Source organism: Pseudophryne corroboree, chromosome 6, assembly GCF_028390025.1.
Source record: "Pseudophryne corroboree isolate aPseCor3 chromosome 6, aPseCor3.hap2, whole genome shotgun sequence".
Classification (NCBI taxonomy): domain Eukaryota; kingdom Metazoa; phylum Chordata; class Amphibia; order Anura; family Myobatrachidae; genus Pseudophryne; species Pseudophryne corroboree.
Window position 1 is genome coordinate 637,393,810 of NC_086449.1, and position 21,378 is coordinate 637,415,187.

A 21,378-nucleotide genomic window follows, 5' to 3' on the forward strand; every position below is an offset into this window, starting at 1 on the left:
AGAGTCCGGAACGTTGAAAGCCGGTACCACAATCTTTCGAATTATGTGGAACCAAGACACAATCTTGGGTAGGTAACCCAAGCGCGTCTGCAAAATGGCCCTACTTAAAAGGAAAAAACAGAAAGGGGGAGCGACAAGATAAATCGCTCAGGTCGGACGCCCGCCGGCCGATGCAATGGCAAGTAAGAAGACATTCTTCCACGCAACGACTGTCCACAGCCTCCAAAGGCTCAAAGGGAGTGGACTGCAGTGTCCGAAGTGCCAAAGAGAGGTTTATTGGACCCACCATTGTGGCTGTACGTGGAGAATGCCCTGAAGAGTGCAATCTGTCTGTCAGGTCTGTAACTGTGTCTGTTCCCGGAGGGGGCACTAGTGGGTCAGTGGTGGTGCGGTGGAGGAAACGAGGCTGTAGAAGATTCCTGAACAGGTGCGCAATTACATTTATTTAGCACACAGAGGTATGACAGTCACTGAAGCACAATAACAATACCAATGGTTTGAGCAAGGAAGCTGATAGAGGTATAACAACAGTCACAGGTGATAATCTGTAAACCAGTTAAAGGAACAACAGTGATGACCAGCCTGGAAGCCGATGGCAAACATCGATGGTCGACTTGGAAGTCGATGGTTACAGGATCAAATATGCAGATGATGACAATGCAACTGATGACAGTGAACACAGGCAATAGTAACTCCGGTAATTGGTCTGGAAACCAACAGCAGTAGATTCACACAGTCTATATATATGCACAAGTCCACAAAGCCAAGCAAGGCAAAAGCAGGAGACAGTTTGTAAATTGCAAGCTGGTTGTTTTAAGTGCCAGATGGAATAGCACAGTGCTGAACGCAGATAAACAACACACAGGTGAGAATGGTAAGTAGCACCTGGAGAGAGTCTCTTACTGCATGCAGCGGTGGAAGCTGACTGTGGAAGGAGTTGTAGCAGAGCTGGATGGCTGGAGCCTGTAGTCCCACGGAGACACTGGAGCAAGGAAATCAATGGAGACAGAAGACTGGAGCCAGGAGACGCTGTACACTGGATGTGACGCGTTGTTCAAGGCGATGAGACTGAGCTGATGTTCTGGATTTATACCCCTAGGTCACCAGGCATTGGATGCTGGAATCATGTGTGCAGACACAGCGCAGGATTGGGTGTTTGCAGGTCAGCTGACCACAAGTGTCATGGCGGCGCCCATGCTGCACAGATGGTGGGTACACACTAGATGGACTTCAGGGGTACACAAGGACAATGGGCACCGTGAATGTGGACAGAGAATTTATGCAGCCTCAGACTGGGGCCGTGACCTCCGGAGGCCTGCACACCATCGCGCTGGTAAGTGAGATGCCACTGAACGCCGATTCCTGACACTGTCGCTGAAAGAGGACAGAGAGGGTGGAGACTTGTATTTTCAAGGAAGAGAATCGAGGGCCCAAATCCAGACCAACTTACACAAAGGAAAGAACCCGCAAGTGGCGGAATGACCTGGAGCTGAAACCCCTGGCCAAACACCACGCACAGTAAGTCCACTAGATACAGTGATCAGTTCTAGCAAAAGATGGCTTCGAGGCCTTAAGCATGGTACGGATGGCCTTCCTAGAAAAACCCCCTGTGCTCTCAGGATGGATGGATCAAGAGTTACCCCATCAAAGCAAGACAGGCCAGATCCGGATTGAAGCACAGGCCTTGAGACAAAAGATCCGGCCGCAGAGGAGCGTCGATGGACTCAGAAGATTGGCATACCATACTCGCCATGGCCAATCCGGAGCGGAGGGAAGATGTAGATAAGCGGAAACATCCACGGAACTGGAGGAGCATCAACTAGGAGAGCGCCCTGGTGCAGGAATAGTACCCTGGCAGCTGGTGGCTGTCTGGGATGCCACAATGGTGGACCAGCAACTGGAAGACTTCTGAAAGCAGAACCCACTTGCCGGAATGCATGTCCTGACAACTCAAGAAAATAAGAATTTACTTACCGATAATTCTATTTCTCGTAGTCCGTAGTGGATGCTGGGAACTCCGTAAGGACCATGGGGAATAGCGGCTCCGCAGGAGACTGGGCACAAAAAGTAAGAGCTTTAGACTAGCTGGTGTGCACTGGCTCCTCCCCCTATGACCCTCCTCCAAGCCTCAGTTAAGATACTGTGCCCGGACGAGCGTACATAATAAGGAAGGATCTTGAATCCCGGGTAAGACTCATACCAGCCACACCAATCACACCGTACAACTCGTGATCTGAACCCAGTTAACAGTATGATAACCGTAGGAGCCTCTGAAAAGATGGCTTCCAACAATAAACAACCCGATTTGTTTGTAACCATAACTATATACAAGTATTGCAGACAATCCGCACTTGGGATGGGCGCCCAGCATCCACTACGGACTACGAGAAATAGAATTATCGGTAAGTAAATTCTTATTTTCTCTGACGTCCTAGTGGATGCTGGGAACTCCGTAAGGACCATGGGGATTATACCAAAGCTCCCAAACGGGCGGGAGAGTGCGGATGACTCTGCAGCACCGAATGAGAGAACTCCAGGTCCTCCTCAGCCAGGGTATCAAATTTGTAGAATTTAGCAAACGTGTTTGCCCCTGACCAAGTAGCTGCTCGGCAAAGTTGTAAAGCCGAGACCCCTCGGGCAGCCGCCCAAGATGAGCCCACCTTCCTTGTGGAATGGGCTTTTACAGATTTTGGCTGTGGCAGGCCTGCCACAGAATGTGCAAGTTGAATTGTACTACAAATCCAACGAGCAATCGTCTGCTTAGAAGCAGGAGCACCCAGCTTGTTGGGTGCATACAGTATAAACAGCGAGTCAGATTTTCTGACTCCAGCCGTCCTGGAAACATATATTTTCAGGGCCCTGACTACGTCCAGCAACTTGGAGTCCTCCAAGTCCCTAGTAGCCACAGGTACCACAATAGGTTGATTCATGTGAAACGCTGAAACCACCTTAGGGAGAAATTGAGGACGAGTCCTCAATTCCGCCCTATCCGAATGAAATATCAGGTAAGGGCTTTTATAGGATAAAGCCGCCAATTCTGATACGCGCCTGGCTGAAGCCAGGGCCAACAGCATTACCACTTTCCATGTGAGATATTTCAAATCCACTGTGGCAAGTGGTTCAAACCAATGTGATTTTAGGAACCCTAAAACTACATTGAGATCCCAAGGTGCCACTGGAGGCACAAAAGGAGGCTGTATATGCAGTACCCCTTTGACAAACGTCTGAACTTCAGGCACTGAAGCCAGTTCTTTCTGGAAGAAGATCGACAGGGCCGAAATTTGAACCTTAATGGATCCTAATTTTAGGCCCATAGACAATCCTGCTTGCAGGAAATGTAGGAAACGACCCAGTTGAAATTCCTCCGTAGGGGCCTTCTTGGCCTCACACCACGCAACATATTTTCGCCAAATGCGATGATAATGTTTTGCAGTTACATCCTTCCTGGCCTTGATCAGGGTAGGGATGACTTCATCTGGAATGCCTTTTTCCTTCAGGATCCGGCGTTCAACCGCCATGCCGTCAAACGCAGCCGCGGTAAGTCTTGGAACAGACAAGGTCCCTGCTGGAGCAGGTCCTTCCTTAGAGGTAGAGGCCACGTGTCCTCCGTGAGCATCTCTTGCAGCTCCGGGTACCAAGTTCTTCTTGGCCAATCCGGAGCCACGAGTATCGTTCTTACTCCTCTCCTTCTTATGATTCTCAGTACTTTTGGTATGAGAGGAAGAGGAGGGAACACATATACCGACTGGAAAACCCACGGAGTTACCAGAGCGTCCAACGCTATTGCCTGAGGGTCCCTTGACCTGGCGCAATATCTGTCCAGTTTCTTGTTGAGACGGGACGCCATCATGTCCACCTTTGGTTTTTCCCAACGGTTTACAATCACTTGGAAGACTTCTGGATGAAGTCCCCACTCCCCCGGGTGGAGGTCGTGTCTGCTGAGGAAGTCTGCTTCCCAGTTGTCCACTCCCGGAATGAACACTGCTGACAGTGCTATCACATGATTTTCCGCCCAGCGGAGAATCCTTGCAGCTTCTGCCATTGCCCTCCTGCTTCTTGTGCCGCCCTGTCTGTTTATGTGGGCGACAGCCGTGATGTTGTCCGACTGGATCAATACCGGTTGACCCTGAAGCAGAGGCCTTGCTTGACTTAGGACATTGTAAATGGCCCTTAGCTCTAGGATATTTATGTGAAGAGACGTTTCCATGCTTGACCACAAGCCCTGGAAATTTCTTCCCTGTGTGACTGCTCCCCAGCCTCTCAGGCTGGCATCCGTGGTTACCAGCATCCAATCCTGAATGCCGAATCTGCGGCCCTCTAGAAGATGAGCCTTCTGTAACCACCACAGGAGAGATACCCTTGTCCTTGGAGATAGGGTTATCCGCTGATGCATCTGAAGATGCGATCCGGACCATTTGTCCAGCAGATCCCACTGAAAAGTTCTTGCATGGAATCTTCCGAATGGAATCGCTTCGTAAGAAGCCACCATTTTTCCCAGGACTCTCGTGCACTGATGCACTGACACTTGTCCTGGTTTTAGGAGGTTCCTGACTAGCTCGGATAACTCCCTGGCCTTCTCCTCCGGGAGAAACACCTTTTTCTGGACTGTGTCCAGAATCATCCCTAGGAACAGTAGACGTGTTGTTGGAATCAGCTGTGATTTTGGGATATTTAGAATCCACCCGTGCTGACGTAACACTAACTGAGATAGTGCTACTCCGACTTCTAACTGTTCCCTGGACCTTGCCCTTATCAGGAGATCGTCCAAGTAAGGGATAATTAAAACGCCTTTTCTTCGAAGAAGAATCATCATTTCGGCCATTACCTTGGTAAAGACCCGAGGTGCCGTGGACAATCCAAACGGCAGCGTCTGAAACTGATAATGACAGTTTTGTATCACAAACCTGAGGTACCCTTGGTGAGAAGGGTAGATTGGGACATGGAGATAAGCATCCTTGATGTCTAGAGATACCATATAGTCCCCTTCTTCCAGGTTCGCTATCACTGCTCTGAGTGACTCCATCTTGAATTTGAACCTTTTTATGTAAGTGTTCAAAGATTTTAGATTTAAAATTGGTCTCACCGAGCCGTCCGGCTTCGGTACCACAAACAGCGTGGAATAATACCCCTTTCCCTGTTGTAGGAGGGGTACCTTGATTATCACCTGCTGGGAATACAGCTTGTGAATAGCTTCCAATACTGCCTCCCTGTCGGAGGGAGACGTTGGTAGAGCTCGTTTGGAATCCGCATCACCTGACCACTGTCGCGTCCATAACGTTCTTCTGGCAGAAATGGACATCGCACTTACTCTAGATGCCAGGGTGCAAATATCCCTCTGTGCATCTCGCATATATAGTAATGCATCCTTTAAATGCTCTATAGTTAATAATATACTGTCCCTATCCAGGGTATCAATATTTTCAGTCAGGGAATCCGACCAAGCCACTCCAGCGCTGCACATCCAGGCTGAGGCGATCGCTGGTCGCAGTATAACACCGGTATGTGTGTATATACCTTTTAAGATATTTTCCAGCCTTCTATCAGCTGGTTCCTTGAGAGCGGCCGTATCAGGAGACGGTAACGCCACTTGTTTTGATAAGCGTGTGAGCGCCTTATCTACCCTAGGGGGTGTTTCCCAACGTGCCCTAACCTCTGGCGGGAAAGGGTATAGTGCCAATAATTTATTAGAAATCAGCAGTTTTTTATCGGGGGAAACCCACGCTTTATCAGACACCTCATTTAATTCATCTGACTCAGGAAAAACTACTGGTAGTTTTTTCACACCCCACATAATACCCTTTTTTGTGGTACTTGTAGTGTCAGAAATGTTCAATGCCTCCTTCATTGCCGTGATCATGTAACGTGTGGCCCTACTGGACATTACGTTTGTCTCGTCACCGTCGACACTGGATTCAGTATCCGTGTCAGGGTCTGTCCTTCACGGCGGCCTTTTCTCCCGCTTTTTTCAGGAAACTGGCAGGGGATAAATGCATCCATATAGCCCAGGAGCTATATGTGATGCATTTTTTTTTTAGCCATATAAGGTTTTTATATAGTTTTTATTGCGTCTCAGGGCGCTCCCCCCCAGCGCCCTGCACCCTCAGTGACCGGAGTGTGAAGTGTGCTGAGAGCAATGGCGCACAGCTGCAGTGCTGTGCGCTACCTTATTTGAAGACAGGAACGTCTTCTGCCGCCGCTTTCTCCGGACCTCTTCGCTCTTCTGGCTCTGTAAGGGGGCCGGCGGCGCGGCTCCGGGACCCATCCAGGCTGAACCTGTGATCGTCCCTCTGGAGCTAATGTCCAGTAGCCAAGAAGCCCAATCCACTCTGCAGTCAGGTGAGTTCGCTTCTTCTCCCCTTAGTCCCACGATGCAGTGAGCCTGTTGCCAGCAGGACTCACTGAAAATAAAAAACCTATTTAAACTTTTACTTCTAAGCAGCTCAGGAGAGCCACCTAGCTTGCACCCTTCTCGTTCGGGCACAAAAATCTAACTGAGGCTTGGAGGAGGGTCATAGGGGGAGGAGCCAGTGCACACCAGCTAGTCTAAAGCTTTTACTTTTTGTGCCCAGTCTCCTGCGGAGCCGCTATTCCCCATGGTCCTTACGGAGTTCCCAGCATCCACTAGGACGTCAGAGAAATGTGCCTACCAATTCTGTACGCTGGGAGTGAGCACTGCCAACAGAGCCGGAGGATGGAGCCCAGCAGAGCCCCCAAGTGTAACATTTCCTGAGAAGGCATCAACGTAGATTTGCACCAATAGAGCTTCCACCCATGTGACTGCAGCAGATTCACCGTCAGACAAATATGGTCCATCAGGACATCTGGAGGCTTGGCCAGGAGAAGGTTGGCTAGATAGGGTAGGATTCTGCACAGCCATGACTGCCCTGACCTTTGTGAACACCTGAGAGGCTGGTAATGCCTGAAATTGGTTGTGATCGTCCCACACTGCAAATCTAAGGAAACGCTGGTGGCTGACCTGGATGGGGATGTGTCAATAGGCATCCAAAATGCCTAATGAAGCTATAAAATCCCCCCCCACCCCGGTTCCATAGCCAGAGTGATGGAGTGTAGAGACTCCAAGCGGTGGATAAGGATCCACAGATACCTGTTTAGTGCCTCCAGACTGAGGATGGACTAGACTAGAAAGAGGTTAGCATAGAAACCCATACCGAGGGGACGAGGGGACAAGGATGATGACCTTGGAGCCCAGAAGGGAGCAAACAGACTCCCTGGGAGCTCCTGCCTTACCCATATCTGCTGGAAATCCTATGGAAAAGAACAGCAACTGAGGACACTTCTGAAAAGTCAGTGCGTAGCCCTGAGAGACCACGGCTCAGACCCAAGTGTCTGATGTGGTCCCCATCCACACATTGTCGAAAAGCAGAAGCCGGCCTTCCACGCTGATGTCCCACAGGTGAAGGCATGCCCCCTTATGCGGCAGGCTTGTAGGCTTGTGAGCAGGTAATCTGGAAGACCAAGACTGCTTATCTCCAGGCTTAGATCCCTTGGAGGAGGAACCCTAGTATCTGACAACGCCTGACCCATGACCTTTCCCTGTGAACAAAAGGAATAAAAGGAAGACATTCTGGCCCAGGGAGGTGCAGCCAAAGGAAGGCTGTCTTGGACCCTCCCACCGTAGCAACAATTTTGTTCAATCCTGACCAAAGAGCATATCTCCTGAAAATGGGAGCGCCTTTGACACCTTCTTAAAATCTGCATCCGTGATCCAGGAATGCAGCCAGAGGGCTCTCCTGGCCGCCACGGTAGACGCCAACACCTTAGCAGCTAAGACCTGTGTCAATGACCGTCTCACCTAGGTAAGAACCCACCTACTTAATGTGCTCCACTAGAAGTAATAACTTCTTTCTGCTAGCACCAGACCTGAGGTCAGCTTCTAGTGCCTCGGTCCAGCACCCAATGGCCTTAGCTACCCATGCAGATGCAAGGAATGAGTGTACAACAGTACCCACATTGGTATAGTCTGTCTTAAGGAATTTCTCATGCTTCCTATCTATACATATTTCTTGAGTGCTCCTCAAGCTAACCAAAGTAAAAATTTTGCCTCATATTTAAAATATACATATAGATTTTTTTTAAATATTGCTCACTAAAGACCCCAAGCATGTGTATATTACCATTCCAGCAATAGTATGGCTACTATCCCATCGGCTTCTAGGCTGAAATTTTATTTGATCATAACATAAGAATCAGCAAAGCAGCACCCAATATTATATAGGAGGTTGTTTATGCCAGCGTATTGATACAATAATAATAATAATAATCAGAAATTTTAATACCTGCCGGTAAATCCTTTTCTCCTAGTCCATAGAGGATGCTGGGGTCCACTTCAGTACCATGGGGTATAGACGGTTCCGCAGGAGCCATGGGCACTTTAAGACTTTTCTAGAGTGTGAACTTGCTCCTCCCTCTATGCCCCTCCTCCAGACTTCAGTATAGGAACTGTGCCCAGGGAGACGGACATTTCGAGGAAAGCATTTACTTTTAAGTTAACGGTGAGATTCCTTTTAAGTTAACGGTGAGATTCATACCAGCTCACACTTCAACCATGCCGCACACATGGCATTCAACAAAACACATGCCAATGGGCATGAACATTACAGCAACCGTGCTGAACACATTTTTAACAAAATAACAACTGCAGGTAAAAAACGCACTGGCTGGGTGTCCAGCATCCTCTACGGACTATGAGAAAAGGATTTACCGGTAGGTATTAAAATCCTGTTTTCTCATACGTCCTAGAGGATGCTGGGGTCCACTTCAGTACCAATGGGTTATACCAAAGCTCCAGTACGGGCGGAAGAGTGCGGATGACCCTGCAGTACCGATTGACCAAACTTGAGGTCCTCATCGGCCAAGGTGTCAAACTTGTAAAACTTAGCAAACGTGTTTGCCCCTGACCAAGTAGCTGCTCGGCAAAGTTGTAACGCAGAGACCCCCCGGGCAGCCGCCCAGGATGAGCCCACCTTTCTAGTAGAATGGGCATGCACCGAATTCGGTATCGGCAATCCTGCCGTGGAATGAGCGTGCTAAATCGTACCTCTGATCCAGTGCGCAATTGTCTGCTTAGAAGCAGGACACCCAATCTTGTTGGGAACATACAGGACAAACAGAGCCTCTGTTTTCCATATTCGAGTTGTTCTTGCAACAAATTCTCAAAGCTCTAACCACATCCAGAGACCTTGAACCAGCTAAGGTGTCAGTAGCCACTGACACCACAATAGGTTGGTTTATATGGAAAGAAGAAACCACCTTGGGAAGAAATTGCTGACGAGTTCTTAACTCAGCCCTATCTTCATGGAAAATCAAGTACGGGCTCTTGTGAGACAAGGCCCCTAACTCCGACACCCTTCTTGCGGATGCCAAGGCCAACAGCATGACCACTTTCCAAGTGAGAAACTTAAATTCTATCTCCTGGAGAGGTTCAAACCAATCCGATTGAAGGAACTGCAACCCACGTTAAGGTCCCATGGTGCCACAGGAGGCACAAATGGAGCACTACTACAAACAGCACTACTCAACCACGCACAGGCAATGGTAGGCCTGAGTAGTGTCCCATTGGCCATATAAATAGATTTCAACGTATTCTCCAACTTGCGGTCTGCCGGCTCCTTCAGTGAAGCCGTCCCAGGCGCAGGGAGAATCACCTTTTTTGTTAACTGTGACAGGGCACTGTCTGAAACGGGGGGTGACCCCCACCTTTTCCTGTCCTCTGCAGGGAAAGGGTAAGCTACCTGAATTCTTTTGGGAATCTGAAATTTCTTTTCAGGGTTTACCCAGACTCCCTCAAAGAGAGTGTTCAGCTCATGAGATGGAGGAAAAGTTACGTTAATTTTCTTTTCTTTATAAAAGTAAGCCTTCTCCTGAGATAAAGGAGGGGGCTCCGTAACTTCTAACACCTCCTTTATAGCAACAATCATGTATTGAATGTTTTTTGCTAACTTTGGATCTATTCCCCTGAAATCACTAGTGTCGACACAGGAATCAGAGTCCATGTCGGTATCAGTCTGTACAACCTGTGTAAATGACCCAGAGGGGTCCCCTGTGGATGAAAAGGCAGAACTATTAAAAATCACATCTTCAACAGATTTTCTCCAGTTTTCTGCATGAGACTCAGACTTATCCAATCTCTTACTGATATGATTCACACTATCACGTAAGTCTATCACCCATTCAGGCTCGTGGTGTGCCGGCAGCGCCACCACATTAAAACTCTGTGTCCCTAAAAAGGGTTCCCTCAGGGGAAGAGCTTCCTGCCTCAGACATGTCACACACGTGCACAATCACACCACAGACACTCCGGGGCTTAATGGGGTCAGACCCACAGTAAAGTCTGTCAGAAGGACACAGAAAGGAATTGCCAGTTCACAAATCAGCGCCAAAAGAAAAAATCCCAGTGTCGCGTACTTTGTACACAGAGACAAAATCCCTGTGTCGCGTACTTTGTACACAGAGATCTTCAAGCGCTTTATATTACGAATAATATGTTTTAGCACCAAATATTACATCCCCCCCCCTTTTTTTTTTGCACCCTGATACTTGATTCAGAGGTGGAGAGGAGGATCAACGTTTCTTGCCCTGCAGCTGCTGGGAGAAAATGGCGCTGAGCAGTGTGCTGGCTCCCTGTAATGGCGCGTTTTTCCTCAGCTTTAGAATAGATATTTATACTGGCGGGGGTGTAGGACAGTGTAAATACAAAGTATGCTACGTTATGCCAGTGAGAGTAGGTTTCATGCTGCCAGCAGTCTCCATGAAAATAAAAAACCTAACAAAGTCTTTTAGTGAAACTCAGTAGAGCTCCACTGGAGTGCGACCAGTCTGCCTGGGCATATTTTCTAAACTGAGGTATGGAGGAGGGGCATAGAGGGAGGAGCCAGTTCACACTCTAGAAAAGTCTTAAAGTGCCCATGGCTCCTGCGGAACTGTCTTTACCCCATGGTACTGAAGTGGACCCCAGCATCCTCTAGGACGTATGAGAAATAATAATAATAATAAAAATATTAGCTACAGTATATAGTACTCTTTCTCCAATAGGACTCAAGGCACTTAACAGTATTAACATGGGAATGGGTTTGTTGGATCGACAGTAATTAGGTCGACACTCATTGGGTCGACAGGCACTAGGTCAACACAAGGAAAAGGTCGGCATGGTTGTCAGGTAGACCTGGAAAAAGGTTGACATGAGTTATTTATGTTTATTTGGTGTCGTTTTCTTCGTAAAGTGACCGGGAACCCCAATTAGTGCACCGTTTTCCCTCACATGGCTTACTTCACTCAAAAAATGACAGAAAATTAGAAAAACTCATGGCAACCTTTTCATGTGTTGACTTTTTCCATGTCACCTTAATGACCATGTCAACTAACTGAGTGTCGACCTTAGGACCGTATACCATTAACACGATACAGTACAGAAACAATTAAGTTCAGAAAAGCTTTTCATAATATACAGAGCATGGAGATACTAAAGGGACAATTATGGAAATGCTTGAGTCAACAGGAAAGTCTTGAGTCTACTTTTGAAGTATTCTATAGTTGGGGCCTCTCGCACTGTGCGGGGAAGCGAATTCCAGAGTTGGAGCCACATGGCTAAAAGCTTGAACCCCAGATGAATTACAGGAGATTTTAGGTATTGCGAAAAGTCCTTAATCTACAGATTGCAGGAATTAAGCGGGGCAGTATGGAAAGAGAAGCTGCTTCAGGTACCTTGGGCCCTGGTCATGTAGTGCTTTGAAAGTCAAAAAAAATAAGAATTTACTTACCGATAATTCTATTTCTCGTAGTCCGTAGTGGATGCTGGGGACTCCGTCAGGACCATGGGGATTAGCGGCTCCGCAGGAGACAGGGCACAAAAGTAAAAGCTTTTAGGATCAGGTGGTGTGCACTGGCTCCTCCCCCTATGACCCTCCTCCAAGCCTCAGTTAGGATACTGTGCCCGGACGAGCGTACACAATAAGGAAGGATTTTGAATCCCGGGTAAGACTCATACCAGCCACACCAATCACACTGTACAACCTGTGATCTGAACCCAGTTAACAGCATGATAACAGCGGAGCCTCTGAAAAGATGGCTCACAACAATAATAACCCGATTTTTGTAACAATAACTATGTACAAGTATTGCAGACAATCCGCACTTGGGATGGGCGCCCAGCATCCACTACGGACTACGAGAAATAGAATTATCGGTAAGTAAATTCTTATTTTCTCTGACGTCCTAAGTGGATGCTGGGGACTCCGTCAGGACCATGGGGATTATACCAAAGCTCCCAAACGGGCGGGAGAGTGCGGATGGCTCTGCAGCACCGAACGAGAGAACTCCAGGTCCTCCTCAGCCAGGGTATCAAATTTGTAGAATTTTGCAAACGTGTTTGCCCCTGACCAAGTAGCAGCTCGGCAAAGTTGTAAAGCCGAGACCCCTCGGGCAGCCGCCCAAGATGAGCCCACCTTCCTTGTGGATTGGGCATTTACAGATTTTGGCTGTGGCAGGCCTGCCACAGAATGTGCGAGCTGAATTGTACTACAAATTCAACGAGCAATCGTCTGCTTAGAAGCAGGAGCACCCAGCTTGTTGGGTGCATAAAGTATAAACAGCGAGTCAGACTTTCTGACTCCAGCCGTCCTGGAACATATATTTTCAGGGCCCTGACAACGTCTAGCAACTTGGAGTCCTCCAAGTCCCTAGTATCCGCAGGTACCACAATAGGTTGGTTCAGGTGAAACGCTGACACCACCTTAGGAAGAAACTGGGGACGAGTCCGCAGTTCTGCCCTGTCCGAATGGAAAATCAGATATGGGCTTTTGTAAGACAAAGCCACCAATTCTGACACTCGCCTGGCCGAGGCCAGGGCCAACCGCATGGTCACTTTCCATGTGAGATATTTAAAATCCACAGATTTGAGCGGTTCAAACCAATGTGATTTGAGGAATCCCAACACTACGTTGAGATCCCACGGTGCCACTGGAGGCACAAAAGGGGCTGTATATGCAATACTCCCTTAACAAACGTCTGGACTTCAGGAACTGAAGCCAATTCTTTCTGGAAGAAAATCGAAAGGGCCGAAATCTGAACCTTAATGGACCCCAATTTGAGGCCCATAGACACTCCTGTCTTCAGGAAATGCAGGAATCGACCGAGTTAAAATTCCTCCGTGGGGGCCCTCCTGGCCTCACACCACGCAACAATTTTTCGCCAAATACGGTGATAATGTTGTGCGGTCCCCTCCTTCCTGGCTTTGATCAGGATAGGAATGACTTCCTCAGGAATGCCTTTTTCCTTCAGGATCCGGCGTTCAACCGCCATGCCGTCAAACGCAGCCGCGGTAAGTCTTGGAACAGACAGGGTCCCTGCTGAAGCAGGTCCCTTCTTAGCGGCAGAGGCCATGAGTCCTCTGTGAGCATCTCTTGAAGTTCCGGGTACCAAGTCCTTCTTGGCCAATCCAGAGCCACGAGTATAGTTCTTACTCCTCTCCGTCTTATAATTCTCAGTACCTTGTGTATGAGAGGCAGAGGAAGGAACACATACACTGACTGGTACACCCACGGTGTTACCAGAGTGTCACGATCCGGGTATCTGGACGCCATTTCTTACCCATCAGATGCCTCCTAAGGCTGGCTCAGCGCTCCAGGACCGGATCCCATCTGTTATCCTGATGTGTACATTCCTGTATCCTCTCCTGTCACTCTGGGACGCTGTCACAGTAAACGCCATATTACACCTGGCATGGCGTCTCCCGCGGCCTCCGCCGCCGTCCCTGAACTTCTGCATGCAGAGTGTCTGAGTGGCGATTACGTCAGCCGCGGCCTCCGCTGTGTCCGCGTGGTTGGATGTGCATCTGTCAGCCTGGCGCCTCCTGTCTCCGGTGGCCGGCGCCGCCATTACTGTTTTCATTACCACATGGATTACAAACCAAACTTCCCTCCAAGTGTCTGCATGGGCGCAGCCATCTTGGATTCTGTCAGCTGATCATTTCCACCAATCTGTTCTCAGTATTGATAATCTGCATAATTGCCTAGCCAATCCCTTCCTTGCTGCAGGTATAAATACACTGTGCCTGAGCAAGGAAGGCGTCAGTGCTTTGGTTGTCAAACCTAGTTCCTGTTTGTCTCTCTCCTGTGATTGTCTTCCAGGTTCCAGCTCCTGTCTCAAGACTTCCACCATAGAGACCCGCACCAGCATTCCACCTGCGGTGTAGCCTGACTCTCCAATCCATTGTGGATTCATCTGTTTCCAGCTACAACATTATCTGCTTCCAGCTCAGCTTCCAGCAGAGTACAGCTTCCCTTAAAGGGCCGGTGTCCTTTCTACACTTTACCACTCTCCACCGGTATTATTATTTCTCCGCTCTCAAGTTCTACATTTCAGTTCATATTTCATCGCTCCCAAGTTCATTTATTATTTAACTGGTTCCAGCCAGTATCCACTAACAACAGTCTGGTTCCAGCCAGTATCCACAGCAGCTGTTTTATCTTCAGCAACCCAGCTTTTCCTGGAACACCAGCTGGCACAATCCTGGGTTATCTCCATTGCTACAGTCGGGCCTGGTAAGGACTTTCCATCTAGAAGATCATAAGAACTATCTCACACTACCAGTACCCTGTGGCTCCTGCCATCCTGTAGTACCCAGGAACTGTATTTATTCTTTGCTGACTTTTACGTTTTCTTTTACTGCTGCTGTGTTGCGGAGTTGTCATAATAAACATCATTGACTTTTATCCAAGTTGTCGTGGTCACGCCTTCGGGCAGTTATTATTCATGTTACTTACATGTCCAGGGGTCTGATACAACCTCCCAGGTTCCGGTACATCTCAGCCCCTACAACTGAGGCTGCCTCCCGTCAGCTCAGGCCCTCAGTTGTGACACAGAGCGTCCACAGCTATTGCCTGAGGGTCTCTTGACCTGGCGCAATACCTGTCCAGTTTTTTGTTCAGGCGGGACGCCATCATGTCCACCTTTGGTCTTTCCCAATGGTTCACACTCATGTGGAAGACTTCCCGATGAAGTCCCCACTCTCCCGGGCGTCGGAATGAACACTGCTGACAGTGCTATCACCTGATTTTCCGCCCAGCGAAGAATCCTTGCAGTTTCTGCTATTGCCCTTCTGCTTCTTGTGCCGCCCTGTCTGTTTACGTGGGCGACTGCCGTGATGTTGTCCCACTGGATCAATACCGGCTGACCTTGAAGCAGAGGTCTTGCTAAGCTTAGAGCATTGTAACTTGCCCTTAGCTCCAGTATATTTATGTGGAGATAATTCTCCAGACTTGATCACACTCCCTGGAAATTTTTTTCCCTGTGTGACTGCTCCCCAGCCTCTCAGGCTAGCATCCCTGGTCACCAGGACCCTTCCTGAATGCCGAATCTGCGGCCCATTAGTAGATGAGTACTTTGCAGCCACCGCAGAAGAAACACCCTTGTCCTTGGAGACAGGGTTATCCGCTGATGCATCTGAAGATGCGATCCGGACCATTTTTCCAGCAGATCCCACTGAAAAGTTCTTGCGTGAAAACTGCCGAATGGAATCGCTTCGTAAGAAGCCACCATTTTTCCCAGGACCCTTGTGCAATGATGCACTGACACTTTTCCTGGTTTTAGGAGGTTCCTGACTAGCTCGGATAACTCCCTGGCTTTCTTCTCCGGGAGAAACACTCTTTTCTGGACTGTGTCCAGAATCATCCCTAGGAACAGCCGATGTGTCATCGGAAACAACTGCGGTTTTTGAATATTTAGAATCCACCCGTGCTGTCGTAGAACTACTTGAGATAGTGCTACTTCGACCTCCAACTGTTCTATGGACCTTGCTCTTATCAGGAGGTCGTCCATTTTCTTTGAAGAAGAATCATCATTTCGGCCATTACCTTGGTAAAGACCCGGGGTGCCGTGGACAATCCAAACGGCAGCGTCTGAAACTGATAGTGACAGTTCTGTACCACGAACCTGAGGTACCCTTGGTGAGAAGGGCAAATTGGGACATGGAGGTAAGTATCCCTGATGTCCCGGGACACCCTATAGTCCCCTTCTTCCTGGTTCGCTATCACTGCTCTGAGTGACTCCATCTTGATTTGAACCTTTGTAAGTGTTCAAATATTTCAGATTTAGAATAGGTCTCACCGAGCCTTCTGGCTTCAGTACCACAACATAGTGTGGAATAATACCCCTTTCCTTGTTGTAGGAGGTGTACTTTGATTATCACCTGCTGGGAATACAGCTTGTGAATTGTTTCCAATACTGCCTCCCTGTCGGAGGGAGACGTTGGTAAAGCAGACTTCAGGAACCTGCGAGGGGGAAACGTCTCGACTTTCCAATCTGTAACCCCTGGGATACTACTTGTAGGATCCAGGGGTCCTGTACGGCCCCAGCGTCATGCTGAGAAACTTGGCAGAAGCAGTGGAGGGCTTCTGTTCCTGGGAATGGGCTGCCTGCTGCAGTCTTCTTCCCTTTCCTCTATCCCTGGGCAGATATGACTCTTATGGGGACGAAAGGACTGAGGCTGAAAAGACGGTGTCTTTTTCTGCAGAGATGTGACTTAGGGTAAAAACTGTGGATTTTCCAGCAGTTGCCGTGGCCACCAGGTCCGATGGACCGACCCCAAATAACTCCTCCCCTTTATACGGCAATACTTCTTTGTGCCGTTTGGAATCTGCATCACCTGACCACTGTCGTGTCCATAAACATCTTCTGGCAGATATGGACATCGCACTTACTCTTGATGCCAGAGTGCAAATATCCCTCTGTGCATCTCGCATATATAGAAATGCATCCTTTAAATGCTCTATAGTCAATAAAATACTGTCCCTGTCAAAGGTATCAATATTTTTAGTCAGGGAATCCGACCAAGCCACCCCAGCTCTGCACATCCAGGCTGAGGCGATCGCTGGTCGCAGTATAACACCAGTATGTGTGTATATACTTCTTAGGATATTTTCCTTGAGGACGGCCCTATCTGGAGACGGTACCGCCACTTGTTTTGATAAGCGTGTGAGCGCCTTATCCACCCTAAGGGGTGTTTCCCAACGCGCCCTAACTTCTGGCGGGAAAGGGTATACCGCCAATAATTTTCTATCGGGGGAAACCCACGCATCATCACACACTTCATTTAATTTATCTGATTCAGGAAAAACTACAGGTAGTTTTTTCACACCCCACATAATACCCTTTTTTGTGGTACTTGTAGTATCAGAAATATGTACCACCTCCTTCATTGCCCTTAACAAGTAACGTGTGGCCCTAAAGGAAAATACGTTTGTTTCTTCACCGTCGACACTGAAATCAGTGTCCGTGTCTGTGTCGACCGACTGAGGTAAATGGGCGTTTTAAAGCCCCTGACGGTGTTTGAGACGCCTGGACAGGTACTATTTTGTTTGCCGGCCGTCTCTGTTGACATTATCACGTAATTCCTTGAATAAGCCATCCATTCCGGTGTCGACTCCTTAGAGAGTGACATCACCATTACAGGCAATTCCTCCGCCTCCTCACCAACATCGTCCTCATACATGTCGACACACACGTACCGACACACAGCACACACACAGGGAATGCTCTGATAGAGGACAGGACCCCACTAGCCCTTTGGGGAGACAGAGGGAGAGTTTGCCAGCACACACCAAAAACGCTATAATTATACAGGGACAACCTTTATATAAGTGTTTTTCCCTTATAGCATTTTAATATATATAGTCATATCGCCAAATAAGTGCCCCCCCTCTCTGTTTTAACCCTGTTTCTGTAGTGCAGTGCAGGGGAGAGCCTGGGAACCTTCCCACCAGCATTTCTGTGAGGGAAAATGGCGCTGTGTGCTGAGGAGAATAGGCCCCGCCCCCTTTTCGGCGGGCTTCTTCTCCCGTTTTTCTGAGACCTGGCAGGGGTTAAATACATCCATATAGCCCCCAGGGGCTATATGCGATGTATTTTTAGCCAGAATAAGGTACTATCATTGCTGCCCAGGGCGCCCCCCCCAGCGCCCTGCACCCTCAGTGACCGCTGCTATGAAGTGTGCTGACAACAATGGCGCACAGCTGCAGTGCTGTGCACTACCTTATGAAGACTGAAAAGTCTTCTGCCGCCGGTTTCTGGACCTCTTCATTTTTCGGCATCTGCAAGGGGGTCGGCGGCGCGGCTCCGGGACGAACCCCAGGGTGAGACCTGTGTTCCGACTCCCTCTGGAGCTAATGGTGTCCAGTAGCCTAAGAAGCCAATCCATCCTGCATGCAGGTGAGTTCACTTCTCTCCCCTAAGTCCCTCGATGCAGTGAGCCTGTTGCCAGCAGGACTCACTGAAAATAAAAAACCTAACAAAACTTTTACTCTAAGCAGCTCTTTAGGAGAGCCACCTAGATTGCACCCTTCTCGGCCGGGCACAAAAATCTAACTGAGGCTTGGAGGAGGGTCATAGGGGGAGGAGCCAGTGCACACCACCTGATCCTAAAAGCTTTTACTTTTGTGTCCTGTCTCCTGCGGAGCCGCTAATCCCCATGGTCCTGACGGAGTCCCCAGCATCCACTTAGGACGTCAGAGAAACAGTCTTGAAGACGAATCACCATCTTCACCATTTTACAGGCAACCAGTGGAGGAAGTAGAGGATGGGTGTTATGTGGCTGAAATGGGGCTGGTTGGCTAACAACCTGGCAGCTGTGTTTTGTACCAACTGTAAGTGGTGCAAATCTTTTGCTGCGAGACCAGGGTAGAGGGCATTACAGTAGTCTAATCGAGATTATATAAATGCATGTATGATACAAGTGGGTTAAATTTAACTAAACCCAAAGTGCCACCAGGCATTGCCATGATGCCCAGATGCACACATATTAACCATATACAGTAGGGATGACATAGTGAGTTTTCACTGGCATTGCAAGTTTTCCAACGCACCCTATAGAGGTTTCGGGGGAAAATTGCCATGCCAGCAAGCACAATGTGCCATTCCAGAATGGCACACTGCGCTAAACTGATCCTCCTCCCCCATGTAAAATTGGGTATTGTTCCATATATGCATAGAATAACATGGCATTAATAACAAAACTGGATAGACTGCATTGCCTGCAGAAAAAGGGTGGGTGGAGTCCACACGGAAGTCACAGTATACAATTGGATATCTTCTGTAGTGTTGCTCCTTTGTAGTCAAAAGTTGGCTCACAATATCTATACTGGTAGGGAGCAGAGGTGATCCCAATAATATGGAATATCACTGGCATATAGAGCTGAGGTTATGAGACTCCATGCCTATGCTACCTATTCAGAACAGGTAAATAGAAGATATTGGTAACAGGTTCTGAAGGATAAAATATGCAGGCATGCCAGGTACCTGGATGACAGCAGCAGTACACTGTATTACACACCGAGGTGACTCAGCAAATCCACCTACATGGTAACCAATAATTTACATTGTTTTGCAGGAGAAAGATTGCAGGGAGATTTTAAGAAGAGCTTTATAATACATTACAATGTATAATAATCTAGGAAATTGAATAATATACTAATTTTAGTACAGTATCTGCCTTTGGACATTTGTATTTCATACATGGCCTGCTTTATATGGCTGACATAAATCTGAACATATATGCGCTCATGTAAACAAGCCCTTAAAAGGTTGTCGGGTCAGTATTTAAAATTAAACACGTTTAATACACAAGCTGCACCTGAATGATAAATATTTTTGATACATAAGGTTAAGTGCTGCATATTGGTCCAGCCAGATTGCATTTGGAAACCACGTTTATTGTGGTCTATACATGGTCCAGTCCCACAACAATTCAGATGTCTTACTTGTAACTGATACATATACAGCTCGCTTCCAAAGCACTAGAGACATACTGTATCGCCAATTTCTATATTAAATGCCTGACCTGGTAACCCTAAACTCTGCAGGTTTTTGTCTTGAAATCAAATTATTATGCTGTACTCTATAATTTAGGCTTAGTTAGGCCACATTTTTATTATTTTAATAAGAACCTGAACAAAAATTCAAAAAACAACATTCTGGTTTAATTAATAGCAGAAATGTATCCTGGACAGTATAATCCACTTTATCATAGAATGACAACTGCATATATCAGGGGAAATAGAATACAAGTTATCACATGGGGCATTCATGACTGTGTACTACATATGTACTGTAAGTATAATAATACACTGGCATGGCATCGTTTGCTATATATTGTATTGGAAAGGATAGCATGCAACACAAAACACTGTATACTATACGAAACTGTGTTATATATAAAGTTAAACACACTGCATATGATAATACAATGTATGGCACTGTATCATACACTGTAAATCTCACGGTATAGTGTATGCACAGAGTAACACACAGCATGGGACAGTATGACACATTGCTCTGTACACAGCACTGTGTGATTGCATAATGCATGACAGGTGAGTTACGCCTGCTTGTATAGAGCTCACAGCATCCGGGGATATTACTCTGCACATGACCGGTATCTGTGCATTGCACGCAGACCTGGGGAGTAATCACGGCCCGATGTGTCGCTAACCCACCCACCGCCAGCTGCAGCAGCAAGTACTACTACTAACCTGTGCATCTGCAAGCTGCCAGCAGCCAGTCCCGGTGCTCATAGAGACGTGTCCGGCACTGTGGGAAGAGGTGGCACCCACAGCGGCAATGTACTGCTGGTTAGTGGCAGCGCCACCCCCTGGACAAGAGGTCTCAAGCCATCATCCTATACAATGTGGGGATTAATCTCTCCTATAACCAGGGGGTGTGATTCATTAGGTCGACATACATTGGATCGACCGTTTGGTCGACATGCACTTGGTCGACATGGTCGCTATGTCGACATTGTCATTATGTCGACATGGAACAAGGTCAACATGAGGTTTTTTTTTTGTTTTTTTGGTGTCGTTTTCTTCGTAAAGTGACAGGGAACCCCAATTAGTGCACCGTGTTCGCTCGCCATGCTTCGGACAAGGTGCCTCACTCCACTACTGCTGCCCCCCGGCACAGGTTACCGTTCCCAATTGTAGTCCACGTGGATCGTTAAGTCCCGCTCCACAAGAACAGAAAGTTGGGAGGTATGGTTAATCCAGTGCCGTAACTAGACATTTTAGCGCTGTGTGCAAGAAACAGCATTAGCGCCCCCCCTTAATGTAAACCGGCGGCAGTGCGCGCCGCATGCGCGTACAAAAAATATAGGGGCGTGGCTTCTAAGGAAATGGGTGTGGCCACAAAATTATACCAATTCATATAATGGTGCACAGTAGTCTCCATTATTCAAATTACGCCGCACAGTAACACCGCTATACCAGGTAGAGTCTCCATCTTACACATTATGGCAGACAGCGTCCCCTTCTTACACATTACGGCAGACAGAGTCCCCTTTTTTACGCATTACGGCAGACAGAGTCCCCTTTT

At 47.9% G+C, this 21,378-nt stretch overlaps 1 protein-coding gene across 5 annotated transcripts in view; it reads right to left on the reverse strand.

The window, feature by feature from the left end:
- The window catches only part of RNF14 (ring finger protein 14), a 161,753-nt gene that overhangs the window by 131,946 nt on the left and 8,429 nt on the right, over nt 1-21,378 (reverse strand). For 2 of the 5 annotated variants that reach the window (XM_063928151.1, XM_063928147.1), the window contains exon 1: nt 20,541-20,667. The exons of 1 other annotated variant lie outside the window; for it this stretch is intronic. The gene's annotated coding sequence lies outside the window, so the exon portion shown is untranslated. Of the gene's footprint in view, nt 1-20,466; nt 20,490-20,540; nt 20,668-21,378 lie in introns of those variants that run through there. 2 more of the 5 variants (XM_063928150.1, XM_063928149.1) reach the window with 2 other exon arrangements.